General features: G+C 33.5%; 1 long non-coding RNA gene across 9 annotated transcripts; it reads right to left on the bottom strand.

Moving 5' to 3' along the window:
- Positions 1 to 958: 958 nt before the first annotated feature.
- Positions 959 to 23,263, bottom strand: LOC145955612 (uncharacterized). Of its 9 annotated transcripts, XR_014432274.1 has the most exons (10): positions 22,839 to 23,263; positions 22,425 to 22,505; positions 22,114 to 22,292; positions 19,788 to 19,900; positions 17,168 to 17,275; positions 16,869 to 16,952; positions 14,931 to 14,993; positions 14,197 to 14,331; positions 8,457 to 8,504; positions 959 to 6,537 (listed from the first exon to the last, which is right to left on the bottom strand). It is a non-coding gene; the product is annotated as an uncharacterized LOC145955612 (long non-coding RNA). The 9 variants fall into 9 exon arrangements; XR_014432273.1 differs by lacking the exons at positions 959 to 6,537; positions 8,457 to 8,504 and having other exon boundaries at positions 14,059 to 14,331; positions 22,839 to 23,262; XR_014432277.1 differs by lacking the exons at positions 959 to 6,537; positions 8,457 to 8,504; positions 14,197 to 14,331; positions 14,931 to 14,993 and adding an exon at positions 18,857 to 19,005 and having other exon boundaries at positions 15,942 to 16,952.
- Between the last annotated feature and the right edge of the window lie 439 nt (positions 23,264 to 23,702).

Here is a 23,702-nt window from a genome sequence, read left to right as displayed (position 1 = left end):
GGTGAAGGCAGCTCAATCCTATAACTCATATTCAATAACAATTATAAAAACTCAATTATAATAACTCATTACTATTGTCCAACATATTATATTCATATGTTCTCATATAGTAAAACTCTAACAGTAACAATTATAAAAACTCAATGATAAAAAGGCTATAAATATCTTGAGTAAATCAGAAACCTTCTCAGCAATATATTTTTGTTGAATATTGGCTTCCTCCTATGTTACTTATCAACATGAATGCACAGTATAACTTCATCAACACATTACACCTGAAAGTAAAACTTAATAAATTGTAGGAACAATGTATATAAATTATTGCAAGTATATATAAATAGATGAGGCAGAGGTGAGGCAAGTATATATAAATTCTTAGAAGAATGAATGCTGATGCATCAAATATATAAAAAACTATTTTCAGAATTTAAAGTGTGAAAGATGGAAGTCTTCTTTTATAGGATGAAATTAGAAAATTCCAGAAAGGGAGATATGGAACTGAGAACAGACAATATAAATCACAAAGAGCAGGGAAGCGAAAAATACAGACAAATCCCTTATAATAGAATGATTAAGCGTATCAATACTCTGAGATCAAAGCAAGATGAATAACTCAAACTCTCCCAGTGGCTTGAAATATTATGTAGAGTCTCAGGATGGTTTTATAAATTCAATACACATGCACCTTCATGTGAAAGTTATTTGTGCTTGATATGATAATGTTGACTCAATCTTAAATATCAACAAAGATTGTGACACCCTCTACCCCATCATCAATTCACAATTAAATAATAAGAAATTTTTTTTTTCTTTTTGGGTAAATAAAATCTTTCATAGTTTAATAACATCTTTCATGTATAAAACAATTGTTTCAAATATTATAAGGTAGAAGATTCACATTCGTAACTCATCAATCATAAAAAGTCAACATATAAGTATTAAGATTCAAGAAATCATATAAAGGAAAATATAGATTAATTCCAGCAAAGGTGGCAGAGCCTCCTAGTTAGGAATTAATTTATAACTTTGAAATCATATAATAAAATAGTATAATAAAGATGTACATTTTGGTCTTTTCTCAAGAACGTTCAAAATTACATAAGAAGAGAAAATTAAAGCTTTTTAATATAATAACATCCAAAATAAACCTAGCTATGCCCGACGTCACATCCTATCAGAGCATGCCCCACTGAAGCCTTAAGCCTCATCACCAACATCCCCATGATGCTGATCATCTGCAACATAATTTAAAACATATACAAAAACAACAAGGGAGTGAGAAACATCTCACTCAGTTTCAGGTGAAGAATAAAGGTTAGATAGCACCCACACACACACAACAAATATAAGTCACATGTAAACAATACACATACATCATCAATATTACAAATACATTTATTTATCATGCAATGATGTCATGGACTCATCTCATAAATGCATGCATGTGGCGCCATACGGAAGTTTCACATATCATCACTGGTGACCCAAAGGTACACCTGGTTACATCACTAGTGACCCTAAGGTACACCTGGTTACATCACTGGTGACCCTAAGGTACACCTGGTTACAAGTTACATCACTGGTGACCCTAAGGTACACCTTGTTAGCATGTTACATCACTGGTGACCCCAAGGTACACCTCGTTAGCAAGTTACATCACTGGTATGCGGCCTCAGCGGCACACCTGGAATAATATATGCGTATGATGCATGTCATACCATCATAATCTCATTGACTCAATATTTAACTTGTTACATAATTTCATTTAGTACATCATGTCCTCATTTGTCATAGTCTCATAATCACATGTCTCAATAGTCCATTCATATGTCTCATGTCATTTGTCCATATTTCACAAGGTCGTGTCATAAATACTCCTCATAAGGTTCGCATAGGAATTCACAGAGATCCAGAGAGCATTCTTTTTCATATTAAAATCCATTTATTATTAACATTAATTTCATGTTCATTTATTACTTTCAACAAAGAACAAAGTAGAATAAATAGAAAATCGGACAGAACAACGGCACCTTCAACAAAAACAAAGTAGAGTAAATAGAAAATCAAATAGAACAACGGCACCTTCAACAAAAATAAAGTAGAGTAAATAGAAAATCAAACAGAACAACGACACCTTCAACAAAAACAAAGTAGAGTAAATAGAAAATTGGACATAACAACGGTAAGGGATTGGGGGCCAATCCGACAAACAACTATCCAACAATTATCCCCACACCCCTGAGCGAGGTTCTCACTCCCCCCTTACCTGGATAGGCGGAGTTGGAACTTGGGCAGGGTCTCCTCCTCTGGATCCCCTCTTTTTCTTTCCCTCTCTCTCTCTTTCTTTCTTTCTCTCTCTCTCTCTTCTCTCTCTCTCTCTTTCTCTTTTCTTTCTCTCTCTAAAATTTTCACTTCTTCTCCTCTGTACAAAATTTTCACCCCCTGCCCCTATTTATAGGCCTCCTGGCGCAACCGGAACGGCCGTACTGATTTCGGAACGGCCCGTTCCGGATCCTTCAAACGTGGGCAAATTTCTCAACTGGAACGGCCCGTTCCAAAACCGGAACGGCCCGTTCCGAGACTCAGCAGAACGGCCCGTTCTGTTTCTAGAACGGCCCGTTCTCCAATTGGAACGGCCGTTCTCCATCCAGAACAGCCCGTTCCAGGCCCGTTCTGGAACTTGAAAAAAACAGCATATTCTCTCTTTTGGAACGGCCCGTTCTGCATTTGGAACGGCCCGTTCCGATACCCAGAAATACCCTTGTCCCTTTATTAAAATTACAAAAATGCCATCAATAATTACGAAAATGCCATTACTAATAAAAATATCCTTTTAAGGAAATTGGGGTGTTACAATTCTCCCCTCCTTTTAGAAATTTCGTCCCCGAAATTTACCTGAAAACAAAAGTAGATAAGTTTCTCGCATCTTGCTTTCTAACTCCCATGTAGCACTTTCTTCAAAATTTCCTTATTGATGTACAACTCTATCAATCTCTCCAAGAGATGTCTAATGTTAATAAGTTCAAGGTGAGCAGACCTGGTAAGCCTATCCATTAATCCAAATAAGATCAAATTTCTTAAGAATATCATACATAACTACAACTAAATCCATAGATACAGAATCTTATTTTCAAATTAGAACGTCTAAAGGTTGTATTAAATCTGAAAGTTTTTGGTGTTCTACCTTAGCTTTCTAACATACTAAGAAAGCATACACAAATTCCTCCACTTCCTCCGTCATCTTAGGCCACCAAAACATCTTCTTAAGATATTGATACATCTTAGTAACTCCTAGATGAATACTAAGACTGCTCTTATGACCTTCTTCCAAGATTGCTCTCTTAAGTTCTGGCACATTTGGAATATACAACCCATCCTTAAATCTCAACACTCCATCCACTCCAAATTTAAACTTACTTTCTACACCTTGATTCAACTTCTCTACTTCTCTTTAGACCATCATGTTTCCGCTGCGCCACTCTGATACATTTCAGTAACTCTTAAATAAATGCTAAAAATATTCTTATGTCCTTTCTCTAAGATCATCTTCCTTAATTTGGGTTTACTAGGCACATAGATTATATCCTTGTATCCCGAAACACCATCAACTTCCACTTGTAAAAGGCTATTTATATTCCTACCAATCTTTTTCACTTGGGTCACTAAGAAAGAATCTAACTCCTGAGTCTTCTAATCTCATTATTAATCCTTTCAACATATTCAATTCAATGTTCCTAAGGGTGAGCTCACACATCATGCTTAAGTTTCTAATCTACTCAATCAAACTCAACCCTTATATCATCAAAATGATAGATAAATGCTCATCCTACTCAGGACATTTGTCACCATATTAGTTTAACTTGTATAATCTTCTCCAATGATTAGGCACCTAATTGTAAGTTCACTATGTACTCATACTCGGTCTTCAAGTCTTACCACTTTATTTATACTCCAAGAAAACTCTTATTCACTACCTTGTCCTATAATCTCATACCTGGCCACCAAAATGAATCGACTAATATGCTTATTCAATATCCTTTGAATAATCCATTCGTTAATCAAGTCATACATAGTCCCTTACTACTAGGAGTAATTTCACAAATCAAACTTAAATTCCTAACTTGAGCCAAAAGATATATCTCTTTGACCATAAAGAAAGATAAATATAGATATTTCCTATTCAAAGCATCGACTGCTATAGGTTTACCCAGATAACAACTAAGATTAAAATCTTAATCCTTACAATTTCCAACTATCTCTTCTATCTCATATTCAATTCCTTCGGATCAAACAGATATTTAAGATCCTTATAATCACTAAATATCTCAATAATGTTTCTAAAATCTCAAGCGTAACTATTACAACTTCTAATTCAAGGTAATTTCTCTCATGAATTTTCCATTTTCTAGATGCTTAAAAACATAAGTTACTACCTTTGCATCAATAATCCACCCAAACCTATCTTCAAAGTCATCACTATATCCCACATAAGACTTACTAGAGTCAGGTAATATTATCACTAGTCAATCTTGCCATAAGAGTCAGAACTACTCTTATACTTACTATCTCACATAAAGACAATACCCCTCATAGTGAATGTAGTCAAGGGCAATGCTATCCTAGAAATTCTTTCAATAAATCACCAATAGTAAGCCTCATAAAACTTTTATTCTCGCTAACTTGCTTAGATATCTCTCTGCTTAAACATAACTTCTACCTAAGACAGATTCATGTTCACCTTAACTGAAATTTACAGGGACTAGAAAACTTAACATACAACCGTCTTGGATATATCTTCACCTTCAACTACAATATGATCATATCACATCCTAAGATCAATATCACTAACCATACAACATTCACCATTTGATCCCTAAGGTCTTCTATTCACATATCGACATACATGCACATCAAGTCATATTAGAATGCCTACTTTAAACCTTCATATATATCATCCATAAGCATGTACATGAACAAACTTTACCACATAGCATCATATAACCTTAAACAACCTCTCAATCTACACGAAAACACCTCAAAACATGTCAATTCTTATCCTTGCATTGCCTACTAACCCGAAAACATTATTATACAGACTAACTTCTATTTTTAACAACTATCAAAGAAAACAACACATAAAGAGTTCTACTCATCCACGTGATATCAACCTATCACTAAGTGAATAGGCTACAACTCTTAGTGAGACATGAGATTTTAAAAAAATCATTTTCTTAGCTAAAAATTCAAAAATCACCATAGATATATTCAATGCTTACCACTAGACCTTTGATCACCAAAGTTGCTGTAACGGGAGTGCAAACATTCTCTACACACTAACGCATCAGCATCTATGCCACAAAATACCTTAATCCTTCCAAACTCCTTTCCACCTGAAATTCATATCAAAGTTTCCCACTACAAATCTAAACCAAATAACTCACCTATTCAGTACAAAAGGCTTAGAAAATAAAATTTTCATGCAACCATCAAACTCTAAAAATCATCAACACTTCAATCTCTCCTTAAGAATACCAAAACTACAATTCTCAACATACCTCATCTTTGGATTCAATTGCTACAACTATAGCTTTCAAAAATTTCACCAATCATAAATTCTTAATACACTTTAAAATAAATCAATGTCTTACCCAAATCTAAGGCCTCAATAGTTCCCACAATATTAACAACATATTTCGTCTACCACTACTCGCACATATGCTTGCAACACAAGCGATATTACTCAACCACCACTTCTTACGTAAGTATCAAACAATTAAGCAATCATAAGAATGAAGAAGAAAGGTCATAATGGTATTAGCTGACACTATCATGACTATCATTCCTCTAATTAAAAAAAAAAAATAACTTAACAATATCAAACTTTACAATATCAACACAAGGAGAACATCATCATCATCATTATCAAAGCAAAACATCATCAAAGCAAACCATCACCAAAGTATACAACAAACAAAACAATGTCAGAGTACACAACAGAATCTCGATAAGTCACGGCCGATTAGATCGATCTGCTTTGATACCACTAAATGTGACACCCTATACCCCATCATCAATTCACAATTAAATAATAAGAAAAATTTCTTTTTTTTTCTTTTTGGGTAAATAAAATCTTTCATAGTTTAATAACATCTTTCATGTATAAAACAATTGTTTCAAATATTATAAGGTAGAAGATTCACATTCGTAACTCATCAATCATAAAAAGTCAACATATAAGTATTAAGATTCAAGAAATCATATAAAGGAAAATATAGATTAATTCCAGCAAAGGTGGCAGAGCCTCCTAGTTAGGAATTAATTTATAACTTTGAAATCATATAATAAAATAGTATAATAAAGATGTACATTTTGGTCTTTTCTCAAGAACGTTCAAAATTACATAAGAAGAGAAAATTAAAGCTTTTTAATATAATAACATCCAAAATAAACCTAGCTATGCCCGACGTCACATCCTATCAGAGCATGCCCCACTGAAGCCTTAAGCCTCATCACCAACATCCCCATGATGCTGATCATCTGCAACATAATTTAAAACATATACAAAAACAACAAGGGAGTGAGAAACATCTCACTCAGTTTCAGGTGAAGAATAAAGGTTAGATAGCACCCACACACACACAACAAATATAAGTCACATGTAAACAATACACATACATCATCAATATTACAAATACATTTATTTATCATGCAATGATGTCATGGACTCATCTCATAAATGCATGCATGTGGCGCCATACGGAAGTTTCACATATCATCACTGGTGACCCAAAGGTACACCTGGTTACATCACTAGTGACCCTAAGGTACACCTGGTTACATCACTGGTGACCCTAAGGTACACCTGGTTACAAGTTACATCACTGGTGACCCTAAGGTACACCTTGTTAGCATGTTACATCACTGGTGACCCCAAGGTACACCTCGTTAGCAAGTTACATCACTGGTATGCGGCCTCAGCGGCACACCTGGAATAATATATGCGTATGATGCATGTCATACCATCATAATCTCATTGACTCAATATTTAACTTGTTACATAATTTCATTTAGTACATCATGTCCTCATTTGTCATAGTCTCATAATCACATGTCTCAATAGTCCATTCATATGTCTCATGTCATTTGTCCATATTTCACAAGGTCGTGTCATAAATACTCCTCATAAGGTTCGCATAGGAATTCACAGAGATCCAGAGAGCATTCTTTTTCATATTAAAATCCATTTATTATTAACATTAATTTCATGTTCATTTATTACTTTCAACAAAGAACAAAGTAGAATAAATAGAAAATCGGACAGAACAACGGCACCTTCAACAAAAACAAAGTAGAGTAAATAGAAAATCAAACAGAACAACGGCACCTTCAACAAAAATAAAGTAGAGTAAATAGAAAATCAAACAGAACAACGACACCTTCAACAAAAACAAAGTAGAGTAAATAGAAAATTGGACATAACAACGGTAAGGGATTGGGGGCCAATCCGACAAACAACTATCCAACAATTATCCCCACACCCCTGAGCGAGGTTCTCACTCCCCCCTTACCTGGATAGGCGGAGTTGGAACTTGGTCCTCTGGATCCCCTCTTTTTCTTTCCCTCTCTCTCTCTCTTTCTTTCTTTCTTTCTCTCTCTCTTTTCTCTCTCTCTCTTTCTCTTTTCTTTCTCTCTCTAAAATTTTCACTTCTTCTCCTCTGTACCAAATTTTCACCCCCTGCCCCTATTTATAGGCCTCCTGGCGCAACCGGAACGGCCGTACTAATTTCGGAACGGCCCGTTCCGGATCCTTCAAACGTGGGCAAATTTCTCAACTGGAACGGCCCGTTCCAAAACCGGAACGGCCCGTTCCGAGACTAAGCAGAACGACCCGTTCTGTTTCTAGAACGGCCCGTTCTCTATACTAGAACGGCCCGTTCTCCAATTGGAACGGCCGTTCTCCATCCAGAACGGCCCGTTCCAGGCCCGTTCTGGAACTTGAAAAAAATAGCATATTCGCTCTTTTGGAACGGCCCGTTCTGCATTTGGAACGGCCCGTTCCGATACCCAGAAATACCCTTGTCCCTTTATTAAAATTACGAAAATGCCATCAATAATTACGAAAATGCCATTACTAATAAAAATATCCTTTTAAAGAAATTGGGGTGTTACAAAGATCAAACTCCTGACAACTGTAGACAAGCTTTCATACAATGTCAAAGGTCAATTATCTTTAAAGCTTTGGTTGTTTGGTGGAGGCTTAGGAATGGGCTTATACCTCTAAGAATGAGAAATTGGTATGTGACAAAAACAAATACCATTCAAAGATTATAATGATAAAAATATGCCGGTGCCACATACAAAAAAATGGCACTAGATACTAGTAAAATATTAGATAATGGAACTGACAGAAAACAGAACCAAAGAACAGAAGATATTGCTAATACTCATCAAGGTACCTTGTTTCACAACAGGAGACATTACTGACATAGATTTTCCTTCCTGACCTGAAAGATACAAATGAATATATTACAGAAACAAGTCACAAGTATTTGGAAAAGATACACTGATGGAAGTCTGGATGCTAATCCTTCAAAATTAATGGGAATGTACACAAAAGCCAAACAACAACCAACGTCCTCTTTGGTCAAGGTATACTCAGATGTACCTGCTGACACTAACAAAAAGCTTCTGCATAGATTTTCCACAATGAAACAAGAGTAAAGAGCTTAGTAAGTGCAATGAGGGATGGAAAAAAATAAAATTTTTAAACAAAACAAAAGCAGGAAGCATCCCCAAAGCACTGTAAAAAATGCAATTCTAATTTGCAAAAGCACAAATCAAAAGTCTAGAATAAAGGAATTTATATTTTAACTTGATGCTTCCATGCCCTTTAGTAAAGTGCAAAAAAGAGAATACAGACGCGGAATCCCTGTTTTCCCGTAACCAAGAAATGTTCGGCTATGATGCTTGTTTCATTTTCAGCACCCCCTAAAGTAATAAATGTCAAAATAATCGGTGATCTACGAGAGAATAGCAAGGTCACTGCAACTGGTATTTTTACAAATGTTGAACGAAGCTTATTTTTACAGAGCATAATGAAAGCTTAAATAAATAAAAGTATAAAAACTGAGGAATTGCAAGAAAGAAAGTGAGAAACAGAGCAGAGAAGCCATAAAATACCTAATAGAAGGAGGTTGGTGGCCGGCGAGGGACTGTTGGAATGATTTAACACAGCTGGAGGTGTGGTGGCCGGCGAGGGACTGTTGGAATGGTTTAACACAAAAGGAGGTGTGGTGGCCGGCAAGGGACTGTTGGAAAGGTTTAATGGAGAAGGAGGTGTGGTGGCCGGCGAGGGAGTGTTTGAACCGTTTAACAGAGAAGAGAAGGAGGTCTGCTAGGGCAAGAGGAAGGTTCAAAACAAATTTTGTGTATCACAAGACTAAGTTATAAAAATAAAAATAAATTAATTCTTTATGAGCATTTTTTTTAATTTTAGTTTCTGCTCAGTTTATTTAAAATAAATAAATAAATAAACATTTATTTTAAAATTTAATTTGAATAAAACATGTTATTATTGATATTAAATCATAATAAATTTTATAATATTAAATTTAGTATATATTAAAATTAATTAAATATTTGAATTTAAGAAATTATTACAGATTTTAGACATATATTTTAAAGTTTTTATTTTATTAAATTAATTGAAAATTAATTATATTTTATCACTTTTTAATAAAGTGAGTGAATGATAATGAATTAATTAAAATTTTAAAATATATTTTTATTAAAAATAATTTTTTGGTCAATATAGTGACTAAAAAGTATCATAATAAATAATGAAATTAAATAAATTAAATCTTATAATGGTTATTTTTTTTCATAATGCTAAATTAAATATTCTAATTAATTTTATAATAAATTAAAATGAAAATATTATAATCAAAAGAAATTTAATATTTAATCAAAAGATTATATAAATCATAATTAAAATTATAATAAATATTCTGATATTAAATTTATTATATGTTAAAATTAATTACATATTTATATCAAAGAAATTCCTACAGATTTTAGATTTTATTTATTATGTTTTATAATAAATAAAATCCAATATTAAATCAAAAGATTATAAAAATCATAACTCAAATCCAGGTAAATATTTTGATATTAAATTTATTATATATTAAAATTAATTAAACATTTTTATCAAACAAACTCATACACATTTTAGATTTTATTTACTATCTTTCATAATCAAAAGAAATCCAATATTAAATCAAAAGATAATAAAAATTATAACTAAAATATTTATAAATTTTCTAATATTAAATTTAGTATATATTAAAATTAATTAATTAAATATTTGTATTTAAGAAATTGTTACAGATTTTAGATATATATTTTAAAGTTTTTATTTTATTAAATTTATTAAAAATTAATTATATTTTATCACTTTTTAATAAAGTGAGTGAATGATAATGAATTAACAAATTCTAAAATACATTTTTAATTAAAAATAATTTTTTGGTCAATACAGTAACTAAAAAGTATTATAATAAATAATTATACTAAAAAAGAATAAATTTTATAATGATTATTTTTTTAATGATGTTAAATTAAATATTCTAATTATTTTCTAATAAATAAAAATGAAAAGATAATAAAAATATGTTTTACCTACAGAATTTATCTACGGAAATTTCCATAGATAACTGAACATTATCTACGGAATAAATTCCGTAGATAATATTTCGTAGATAATTAAACGTTATCTACGAAAAAATTTCCTTGTTTGTGTGCCCCCAGACGAAATTGGGTGTCTACAAGGGTTGGACGTTTGAGGTTAGTTTCAATAATCGTGACTTACATTTAGCTTTTGCGTTAATTGTTCATCTGGAACGGCCCATTCTACAACCAGAACGGGCCATTCTACTTGAATTTAATGTTTGTTAATTGTTAATCTGGAACGGCCCATTCTGGTTGTAGAATGGACCGTTCCAGATGCATTAAAGAAGGAGAATTTAATTTAGTTTAATTTTTTTAGGATTATGGCAGATTCGGGGTCTGGTAGTGGAAAGAGGGAAGGGAGATCTGCCACTCGATTGTCTGGGTTGACAGTTAGACGCATTGCGAAGGAGAGGACACTGGTTGAGGTGGATCCTCGTTCTAGCAAGGCGTCAAGCCCAAATGCTGCAAAGTTTAGGAGCTATTTGGGAGTCCTAGCTCGACGTCATGTTTCTATTATCATTACATCATGAGATGATGTTGAGGAGGCTGACAAGAATCTCATGTGGCAGGATATTCAGATATATACTTGCACATGCCTTCAATATTATATAACTTAAATATGTTATTTATTATTTGTTGTTATTTTGGTAGCAAAATTTTGATATTCCCAACACCGAGCTCATGAGGAGGAAGATGTTATCTGCCTTTGCCACCAGGTGGAGAGACTTCAAGACTTTCTTGACACGGGAGTATGTATTTGGAGAGCGACAAAATGAGACTCCCTGTAGTACCAGATTACTGATGAGGAGTGGATGCAATTTTGTGCCACTCGATTGGACCCTTCTTGGCAGGTTAGTTATTGATAATTCTTACATTGACACAAATACTTAAGGTATATTTTAATTAATCTCATTTTCTTATTTGTATTATTGCAGGCCAAAAGAGTAGCTGCCCAAGAATGACAGAGCAAGAATGATGCACCCCATCTATTGTCAAGAGGGGGATATGAATTAAAAAAAAGAAAATGATGAAGGCTAGGGCAGAGGCATCAGGGGTTGAGTCTACTGACCGTGTGGAGTCACCTCCCCGCTATGTGATGTGGATAGCAGCTCGAACAAAATCAGATGGGCAAATGACTTCTGAGTCTGCAAGGGTCATTTCTGATAAAATAGTAAGTAAAAATATACAAACTAAGACTCTTCATTTCAACTCATTCAACTCATAAGTGTAGTTTAGGGTATACTTATTGTTAATATGTTGCAGGAGGGTTTAGTTGAGCTGACCACCCAGGGCTTATTTGTTCCCCATGATTGGGATGATATACTCACAACGGCCATAGGAAGGCCAGAGCACGCAGGGAGTGTGCGTGGTATTGGTGGTTCTTGGAGTCACCGATATTACATTGGTTCACCACCATCGAGGAGCAGTATTGTTGGCTCTTGCAGTTAGGAGGCTATGCAGAGAATGGAGATGCAGTTTGAAGAGAAATTGAAGAACATTCGAGAAGAGTTTGAATAGAAGTTTGAGTTTTTGGATCGTTCTCAGCAACAGACTACAGTTCCTCATGATGGTGTTCGAGTCAGCACTAAAGGGAGTTGTGTTGCTCCAGATCCCTCAAGGGAATAGACTCACACTGATGTACCAAACTAGTGTGAGTTATATGTTGAGGATAACCTCCCATGGTTAGTGGCTATTAGTCGAGTATTTGAGGGTGGCTTAACCATCCATGGTGTCCCTCTACAGCCAGAGTGGACACGGGTTGTGATTGACCAAGTTCAAGATGTTACTACTCCAGTGCCTTTGCCCAATACAGAGGTTCAACTAGTGGGGCAGGCAACCGGCACATTCTTAGCTTGGCCAAAATGTTTAGTTATGCCGCTTTCAACACGGGCAAAGGTAATTCTATTATTGCTCTTTTATATTCTTATAATTCTATTATTGTTTAACTAATCTTGATTCTTTCTTTAGGATTTTATCAATCGTGGTAAGGAGGTCATGAGAGAACCTATTGTTGATGATGCTGATATCGCAGAAGCTGAGGATGGTCCCATATCTAGGCTTCTAACCATATTACCACGATTGAAGAAGAAACCAATTCAATTGTTGTGGGACATTAGAGTTTTTGGAGTTGATAGCTCTGATGTTCCACTATACATATCCCTGTCCAACACATTAGAGATTGTTCGGGGAAACTCCATAATATATCTATCATACAGTTGTGGGCCATGTAAGTGATATTTTCTTTTATGAGTCTAAAATTACAATAGTTACATTTAACTTATAATAATTATTTGTGTTAGGTACATGGACAAATTGAGTGTGGAGCAAGCACAAGCACAAGTATATAGATTTATTGAGCCTCAATCCATCCAAAAATCAGGAAACACTCAGGTCCATATCCAACAATATATGCAAACATGGATGAGTGAATCAGGAAGAGATATATACATTGCTCCATACATTGACGGGTTAGTTTTTTAATTAATTTTTAATCATGGTAATTTTATAACTAATTTGTTTGTCATACAATGTAGGTCCCATTGGCAGTTAATGGTAATCATTCCTAAGGAAACACCATGGTGTGGTTTTGTTCACTACATCGAAAACCAAGCCACGAAATTAAATGTCAATTACAAGGGTAACTAAAATTATTCATTATGTTTTAAAACTATAACTATATATATTGGCTAACATTTGTTTTTATTTACACTAGTGGAAAAAACACTTTTAAAATCAGTCATTTTTGACTTTTAAAATCGGTTCTACGACCGATTTTAAAAGAGCCAATTTTAAAAAGTGAGACTTTTAACATTGGTCGTTGACCGATGTTAAAAGTCCCACTTTTAAAATCAGTTAAGACTGACCAATATTAAAAGTCTAACTTTTAACATCGGTCATGCCATGATCGATGTTAAAAGTAGTTAACTTTTTTTTTAAAATATTTGACTTATTTTAGGAGGATCCCTGCACAAAACCTGTAAATTAATAAAATACTAGATAATTCATATGTTTTTAATATATCAAATTACATACAAATGATAAGAGTTGGTAAATGTCAACCATATATGTAATCAAAGTAACTTACAAATTATTATGCATCCTAAACTACAAAATGAGTAAAACTATAAACTTACGTTTTATGCCCAAGAAGGGAGGTATTAAGCTTGTACGCACTACCCATATAGACATAACCAAACATCATATTCTTTGAAATTTCTAACTCAGTGGGAAGTGGCTGATTGTTGTTGCTTGCTACATCTAAGTTTTACAGAAAATTATGCAAATATGATGCTATATTTTTTTCTTTTGTTGGGGGCACAGAGAACAAATAAGAAACTCTACAACCATTAAAAGCAAGCGATAACAATATTCTGAATCATTGATTCCCAGTCCTACAAAACAGCTTGTATGTAATAAAGAATTTCGAACTCTAACCCTCGGATACATGCTGTCATTGAACTATACCTTTCCAATAAGGCGGGGCTGACCATGGTGAGAATTCATATGAAATTTCTCTCTTCTTTTGCTTCAAGGGCATGCACTTCCTCGTTGGATAGTAGGTCCACAATAGGTTCATATACGTCCCACTCCTTTCTTTTCCTGTTATATTCAAGAAAAATAAGCCAAGCCTGTGACATAATCTAAACAGGGATGTTAATACAAAACTTGCAAATTAGTTCCTGGCCCAAAGAAACCTTGTTCTATAGGATAGAGGAAGTCACAGAATTAGTTGGGTGATAGTTATTAAGGATTGAGGAAAAACATTTAAATTTGTTAGCAGTTGGGAAATTGACATCTGAAATTTGGGAATTGAGCATTTAAATTTGTAAAATAAAAAATTGCAAATCATTGAATCATGTGACTAATATCGATAATATGAAATTGCACCTATTCATTCATGTACCATAAAATTCGAAGTCATTTGAAATTCATCTTATGATACAAATTGATAGGTAGCCGAATCAAATTGAATAGTAGGATTCAATTTGTGAATAACTGGTAAAAAATGTCATATTATGTCACCGTTTATCCACTTTTCCTAGCTGAATTCTAATAAATATGAATTACTTAATTTCATGGGCTACGAAGGCACGATGACTAAGCAGTACTCTAAGATGATTGGACAATGATAAATGTTCCGAACTAAATTATTGAATTTGAGCAAAAAGGAGTGTTCAAATTTTATGAAACAGACTTACCGGACCACACTAGATTTTGGACTAAATAACTTAACCAAGTCCACTGCTACAGCGCCTCCTTTACTGTTAATATATCATTGACAATAAAGCGGATTAGGAACGTACATATTCACATGGAATTTAATAACATTGCATTTATCACACCACGCGAACCATGACATAAATGTATAAAAAACAACCTGACAGGAGTATATGTTGAGAATAAGATGTATGCCCAAGATCCAATTTATCTTATATGCATTAATAAGATTATACTTTATTTTCATGTTTATTGATTATGAGAAATAATTAATATGATAAATTCCTTGATTAAAATTAAAGACTTCTTTTTTTATAATAGAGATTATAATAATGAGAAAAACAAGTTCTTTTTAATTTTAATCTAAATTGTTCTTGATCGTAGGATTATTGAAGATAGGACATCATTAATCCACATAGATCAATATATGTGTAATAGTCTTTATTGGATAGAAATTAATAAATCTCATTTATTAAATTACTCATATAAATAGTGCATATAGGGATATGACTATTGAACAGACTCTATAAAGGAAATTTTATGTTAATCTTCTAAAAGGTTCTTGAAAATATTATTTCATACTATCCGGACGTTAAGGAGTGTTGCTAGACGCAAACCTTGATTAGTAAATTAATGTATTTAATTTACTACCGGTTTAGTTTTGAACCTACAGGGTCACACACTAACGAGTGTTCTAATCTTTGCTCAAGAAAATTTATTATTTGATAATTAAATTAAAGAATTTGATTTTACCAAATAATTATTTTTCTTATAAATAAAATATTATTTATTTAATTTTGACTAGCATCAAAATATAAATAGTATTTGTTTCTATTAAGATAGAAAAGAACGTCAGTTTTTCAATTTCAAATTGAAAGATTCAATTTGAATTTTGACCTAGTCAAAAGTGGTTTTGATAAGAAAAGATAAAAGCTAATTTCTTTTGGATATTTGATAATTCCTAATTTTTAGAAGATAGGATATGGAGGCTGTTGCTAAGTGAATAGATATGTTTACATATTTATAAATATACAGCTCCACTGTGGAGAAACACACACAGAGAAACCATAAGAAAATTAGTTCTTTTCTCTCTTATATCCTGTGCTGGAAAATTGCTCAGTCAAGAGGTTGACAAGCAAAGATTAGTCTCGATGTGGATACACGTGGGACCTTCATAGTTTTGAAGGAAATTTTTTAAATTTCAGACTTCAACCGGGTAAACTTTATTGGCTTTCATAAATATCCTATTAATTATCATGTGTGGTTTTAGCATAAAGTAGATCTTTTTATTTCCGCTACACATGTTTAGAACATGATTGAACTTTCAGTATATTCAGCCTCTCGACGACCCTTCTTGCTCATTCTGTTTTCTCTTGCTAAAACCACACTTTGAATTACAATCTGAAATTGAAAAACAAATATTATTGTAACTGTACCATTTATAATTCCTGAATATGATACACCAATAAAATGAATTACCTCATAAAGTTGCTCTCTGATAGCAAAGCCAATAGCTGGCTGCAACTTAAAAGAAGCATTTTACAGTTTAGTCTGTTTTATTGTTCAAGCATGTCTGTGTGCTTGTGCTTGGGCATGTTAAGAAGAGAGAGAGGGAGAGAAACTTTCATGGATAAAAACAAGAATTTAATTTCTACTTTAGCACAAAAAATTGTATCTTATTATAACCCAACCAAAATGCCATTACCAACATAAGTTTGTCATCATACAAACGAGCATAAAGTTGCCACATGTTAAATCCTATTATGTTCCTGAGAAGAAAGATCATGGAAAATAGCATAAAGTTGGCAAAAGTTAAAATTTCAGTCATCAATTCTTCTTGGGGAGCAGGGAGTTTGACACGGCTCCAAAATATCCAGTTTTATTTTAACTTGTTACTAGTGATAATTGGATATACTTACTCCAACCTCAGGATCTTCAATGCCCATGTCCTTGTAGAAGATTCTGGCAAACTCTTCAGGATCACTCTCAAAGTTGTTCAAGTCCTGGAATTCAATGAGTTTAGACACTGTGACACCCTTACTACCCCAATACATATATCGAAATATAATAAAAAAAAAAATTAAGGAAAATAAACTTTTTAAGTTGGTAAAAGGGTTCACATAATACTTCATAACTGTTCTGACTGAAAAATAAAACTTGAAAGATAAAATTCAAGAGTTTACACATTTTTCAAAGAAAATAACATTTATTACAATACCAAATATTCTATCCTAGAGATCCTCTTGCCCCGATGTCACACTATCAGAGCATTTCCCAAATTAACGGATGGCATTCTATATACCACTTGCAGTTGGATCCTCTCCACCTAAAATATCAACAATTTATACGGTGAGAAAAGAAAAATTATCTATATGCAAAATACATTCAATCATATCACAGTATAATTTTATCATAACTCATTATATAGTGTATATATATATATATATATATCAATTACTCATCATATTCACATACAACATTCGTGCCAATCCAACAATTAACACTATGCCAAGGCCTCGCCACATCTGACACAAGTGATACAAGTTAATTGCCTCACTCAACCCACACCAGACCAGGGGTCACGCCCTCCCTGTAGCATCACTTACCCAGGGGCCGTGCCGTCCCTCGCCATTTTGGTGTGAGGAAACACAATCACATTACAATCAATACAATTTCTTGCAATTAACCCTATGCCAGGGCTGCCATAAGCGACATAAGTGGTGGTGTTAACTGTCCTACTCATCCCACATCATACTAGGGTCACGCCTTCCCTATAGCACCACTTACCCAGGGGTCGTGCCATCCTAGTCATCAATGTGAGACATCACAATCATAATCATACAATATCTCAACTCATAATTCAAACTCACATCAATATCATCCATCAAATAACGTAACAATAACTAATATAATAATCAATAGAATAATTAGTATAAACTATAAACAGCGTATCAGGGGTTATACTACTCCTACCATGCTCATCCTTATTTCATATGAAAGATAAGAAAATTTCCTATAACTCTCATGAAGACATCAAGTCCTAATTCCATCATCTACTTTGTGAAAAATGATAAAAACCGCAACAGCTATAGATAAAGCTGACAGCTTGACCCCTCTTCACTAAAACATCCATATCTGGAGTTCTAGACCTCCTTTTTGGGTGATTCCAACGCCATTGGAAAGCTAAAATCCAAGGCTACAACTTTCATTAAGACCTCAAAATCAAAATATTCACGCTCAGCGCCCAGACTTGCACTCAGCGCGCCCAGCGCATTCTGCAACCAGCAACCCATGAAAACCTTGAAAATTCCTTCCAATCATGAATCCAATCCAAATTACACGAATTTGAACCATTAAAAAAAAAACATAAACAATATCAAAAAAACATCATTTTAAGCAATAAAATTAAGTTTTAACCATTAATCCATGGAAATCATGAAGAAATCATGAAAACCCTAACCAAAACCTTTTCCCCTCAATCCAACCTCAATCATACATAGAACATGGAATCAATGTGATAATTCAAACTCATACATACCAGATTAAGTCTTATAAGTACTACCCTTGCAATATAGTGAAAAACTAGGAATACATATATATATAGATAATAATAAAGAAAATATAAATTAACTCCAGTAAAGGTGGCAGTGCCTCCTAGTTAGGAATCCATTTATATTTTCCAAATCATAAAAATATAACAAAGATGTAAATTTTAGTCTTTTATCAAGAACATTTAAATTACAAAATAATAGGAGGCTCAGCCTTCCATTCAGATAAATTCCAAATTATAAATTAATAGGAGGCTCGGCCTTCCATTCAGATAAATTAAACGTGATTTTAAGAAATTATTCCTCTACCCAATTCCCTCATGTACTCTACATATAAATAATCCCCTTTTCCCCCGTACCTGGATGAATAGGAACTTGGGCAGAACCTCCTCCTCTTTTTCTTAAATCGGGACCGGAATTAGAGCAGAACCTCCTCTCTTATTCTCTCTTTTTATTTCTCTAGAATTTCTTCTCTCTAAAATTATGAATTTCCAAAAACCTTAAACTCCTATTTATAGAATTTATGAAGTTACTATGCATAGATTAAAATAATATTATTTCATTATTATATATTAAAAGTTACTTTTTATTAAAATATTCAAATAAATAGAATTGGAATTCAATTGAATTCCGCAGCCTCTGCATTCCACCGCAGCCATTTCCTATTCAAATTCTAATAATTGAAAAAAAATACTATTTAGAAATACGTATACATGAATAGTAAAATACGTATACATAAATAGTAAAATACGTATATATGAATAGTAAAATACGTAAAAATATGATAAACCTTCTAATAATCCCAATACATAAAAATAAAATTTTGGGATGTTACAGTGTCGGCAAATTCCTTATATGCAGCCTTGGCCATGAGAATTAAATAAGTCAAATAACCAAGAAAAAAAAAATCATTCTCTTTAATGGATTTAGTTTGCTGAATAAGCAACCATACCATTACTATTAAAAACAACCATTTAGGGTGAGCTTCAACAATTTGAACAATACATTTACAAACCTAAAGCACATCAAAACTCTATGAAGTGCAGGGAAACATTCCATTGGTCAATACTCCATTAAATTAATTAGTTTAGAAAAAAAAATATACATTTTAGCCAAAGCATAATCCACATTATGTATTTAAATGAGAGATTTGAACTAATTTTATGAGTGCATCTGTGCATCAAAAGCAAAGGAAAGAAACAAATGGTGGAACCATGACATTGACAATCAAGTAATTATCAAAATAAGGTTTCTTCACCATGCATAGCAATCAAAAGTTTCATGGCATACCAATGAAGAGGACTCCTTCCATCATTATCAGGCACATCAAAATCAGCATGGTACTTTACTACTATGTGATTTAGAAAAGCTGTCTGTCCATATTGTGCAGCAACATGAACTGCCTGCAGGGACCATTTAACTATGAAAATAGCACAACACTGGAAACATTTAAACAGGTGGTAAGCAGAATAAGTTCAGGGTTTTCCTTATACAGAAACAGGTGTTAATCAATCTCACACTGCAACCCACATGCTTGCCTATTTTGTACCCAAATACCAATACAATTTATAAGAAATTACATTTATTCAAAGGAAAAAAAACACTAAATTGGCGATAATTAAAATCTAGATATCTTTTTATAATCATTATAAGTAATCTTCTAATCATTGATATTGAAACAAGTCCCAGTTTCATAAACTACACTCCTATCTTGCTTCTTTTTACCTAACATATATTGCTTATTCGCTAAAACGAGATGAATACTTGTGTGTTAAAAAATTACTATAACTTTTCATCAATAAATCAGGTGTAGTTGTGATACTCAGATATTTGGATATAAAACAAAGAATAAAAATTGGGTACACAGTCACCATTCAGACCTATAGAGTTGGATACGGGTGGTTAGTAAACAATTAACATTAGAAAAAAAGTTGTTGGCATGAATTGAAAAGCGGTCAATAATCCAAACTAGAATATGGATTTGGAAGCAAGAATTTTTAAATGTTAAAACCCACAATCCAACCCATGCCTACCTAATCGACTTCCCTAACTAGAAAAAACAAGCAAATGGTCCTGAAAATTTGATGGAACATATCCATTTGAAGTCTTAAACAATACCCGGTATCTAAGAAGCACGGATACGTGAAATTTGGTCCCGTATCCGTATCGGATTCGTATCCGATACGGATACGTTTTGATACGTGAAAGATACGTATCTCATCCGTATCCACAGTGATTTTATTCAAAAAAGAAAAAGAAAAAAATATTTTCCAGATTTGTTCTAAATTTATTCGAAAATCAACTATAAAATAGCAAGAAAACACGAGAGGGAGATACTTTACATTCCAAAGCCACATAAAATTTGTTGCTGCGTTTAGGCACCGATCGGATCGGAAGATAACTGCACAACAGTGACCCAGGTAAAGTATATTTTCTCCTTTTCTCTTCACTGTTATTCTTCATGTATGCACAGTAAGATAGAGCACTGGTTTTGGTAGTCCCGACTTTTTGGAGGGGGGAGAGAGAGGAAGAAGAAGAGAGGGGGGGGAGGGGGCTTTACGCTTTTCTCGGGTGGGGGCTCCTATTTTGAATCCATGTTTTTTAGATGTATTGAAATATCTTTACGTTTTACACTGTTGCGTCAGTAATGATAAATTATAATATTAAAATATAATATTAAAATCATTTAAATATTTAAATATTAATTAAAAGGTGCATATAATATTAAAAAAAATTAAAATGTAAGTAAAATATTTTGAGTCTGTTACCATTTTACTGAATTAATTTAAAATGATTTATGTTTTTTTAGTAATGTTTACAAATTTAAAAACAAGAAATGTATTCTTAATTTTGATATTTGAATAATATTTATTTGCAATTACTATTTTATATATATTAATTTTTTTTTAATACGTATCCTAAACGTATCGTATCCTATATTTTTAAAATTTGACGTATCGCCGTATCGGATACGTATCGTATCCGATACGCGTATCGTATCCGTGCATCATAGCCCGGTATCCATTCACGTCAGCAGCTTCAACTCGAGCACCATTCTCCAGGAGCACATCAGCAGCAGCAGTTGAACCGCGAACCGCCGCCCAATGCAACGCCGTTTGGTGCATGCTGTCCTTAGCATTCACATTCGCACCATGCTGTGAACGAAGTAGGGTCCAAATTAAAGCACATTGAATTCATGCACACATGAGCAGCACAGGAGGGCGAATGCTAATTTCGAATTCCGAGCTAACCTAAATGAGATAGTGCGCAATGTATCCAATATCCCCCCTCCACAACCCAAAAACAAAATATATCTGCTCAGTACGATCAATTCAAAGGTTTTTCCATATGATATGCTCTAAAATAAAGAATGCACTCAGAGTAAGAAGTCCAAGCCTCCATGATATTTGGATTTAGATAATCAGAATGGCTAGGATATGAAGAAGTAAAGACCATAAACATATCCAACATCCAACCAGGACCCCTCTCCTAGAAGAAACATACTACTGGGGTGACAAGTGTTAAGCAAAGCTTTCTTTAAAGGATAAGGGAAGCAGTTGTTGGGTAACAGAAGTAATAAATGAAACTGCAAATTAAACTAAGTGCTTGGACTTACCGATCTTGTTCATGCACCAGAGTCTCCATACAATCCAATATATCTCCAATGCTTTGAAAAGAAAATCTCATCCAACCTGTACAGGGCGATCACCAAGTATTACTCTGCCACCATACTTGATGGCTTCTTCATATCCCACACGAAACAGAGCCAGGAAGGACCTCAAGCTTACTAGCAATCTGTCAGAATTTTAAGAAAGAAAAAGGAAGGTATAAGATAAGTATAGCATTAATAAATAAGAAAAAGGAAAATATTAATAATTGAAAATCAAATAAGGATGATACATATGATTCTCAAAAAAAGAAACCCGCCTTGGCAAGGAGCCAGCCATAAAGTACTTCAAACATATTATGTTTTTTCAACATTGTAATCATTTGGCCCATAGTGGGTACCTGGAAGAAGGCAAAAAATAAATAAACATACAAAAAACAGATAACTAGATGAGAACCAAAAGTAATGATGGAATCAAGGAAAATAGCTGATGCTAAGTTTGAATATACATATGATACTTTATCTTTCCAACTCTCCACTCATCTGAAACTAATTGGAAAAGAAGAATACTGATATTCTCTAAGTGTAATTTATTTCCTCATATGTGTTATACTCTTATGCACATAAATTACAAATTCGAACAAAACAGTTCAAAAGAGGGGGGCGGGGCGGAGGCTGGTACTCCCGACAAACGATACAATAATTAGAAAAACACCAAGTTAAAGGATAGAAACCTTATGATTCTTAAGGGCAAGCACTGCCACCCGACTCGCGACAATTCTTGGAAGACAACCTGCACCAAAAAAAGACCAGCCATAGAGTTTCAACATTTAAAATCAACAAAACCAGGAAGGCACGTCATGAAATCAAGAACAAACAATCAAGCACGAGAATCATCGATTCAACCGAAGCGGAGGGGTTTGGCGCCCGCAACCACAGGAGACGCAAATTGGCCGAGACAATGGGTCGGGGACGAGTGGGAAAGAAAGAGCAGCGACAAATGAGAAGAGGGGGAGAGAAGCCCTAATTTGTTCAAATCATTCTGTGCGGGAGAGAAAAAGCGGAGAGAAATGAGAAGAGCGGGAGACAAGCCCTAATTTGTTGAATTCATTTTGTGTGTGACCCTCACATTATTCATTCTGTTTGTGTCTTAATTTATTATTTAATATTTACTTTTATATAAATATAATTGAGGCAAGCAATTAACTTGACGGGTCCACTGCTACCTAATCTGAAGTTAATTCATGGGTCTTTCTGTACGTGTAGTCTAAAAAGGGAGGATTTGAAGATTATTTGTTGATTGGAATTAAAAATTAAAAATTAGCTGGATAAGAATTTCATGAAACTTCTTTCGAACAATATTATATCATGTTAAAAATTAATTTCAAAATGTTTAAATATCTAAATAATTAAAATATTTAATGAAATATACTATATATTAGAGTCTAGATACACACTGCTATAGCTATCAAGAGTCTAGATTTTAGATTTTATTTATTTTGTTTTATAATAAATAAAATCCAATATTAAATCAAAAGATTATAACAATCATAACTCAAATTCAGGTAAATATATTTCATAATCAAAAGAAATCCAAT

Source organism: Cajanus cajan, chromosome 3, assembly GCF_000230855.2.
Source record: "Cajanus cajan strain Asha chromosome 3, NIPB_CcT2T_4, whole genome shotgun sequence".
Lineage (NCBI taxonomy): Eukaryota > Viridiplantae > Streptophyta > Magnoliopsida > Fabales > Fabaceae > Cajanus > Cajanus cajan.
The sequence above is the reverse complement of the archived record's forward strand: the minus strand, read 5'-3'. Positions and strand labels throughout refer to the sequence as shown.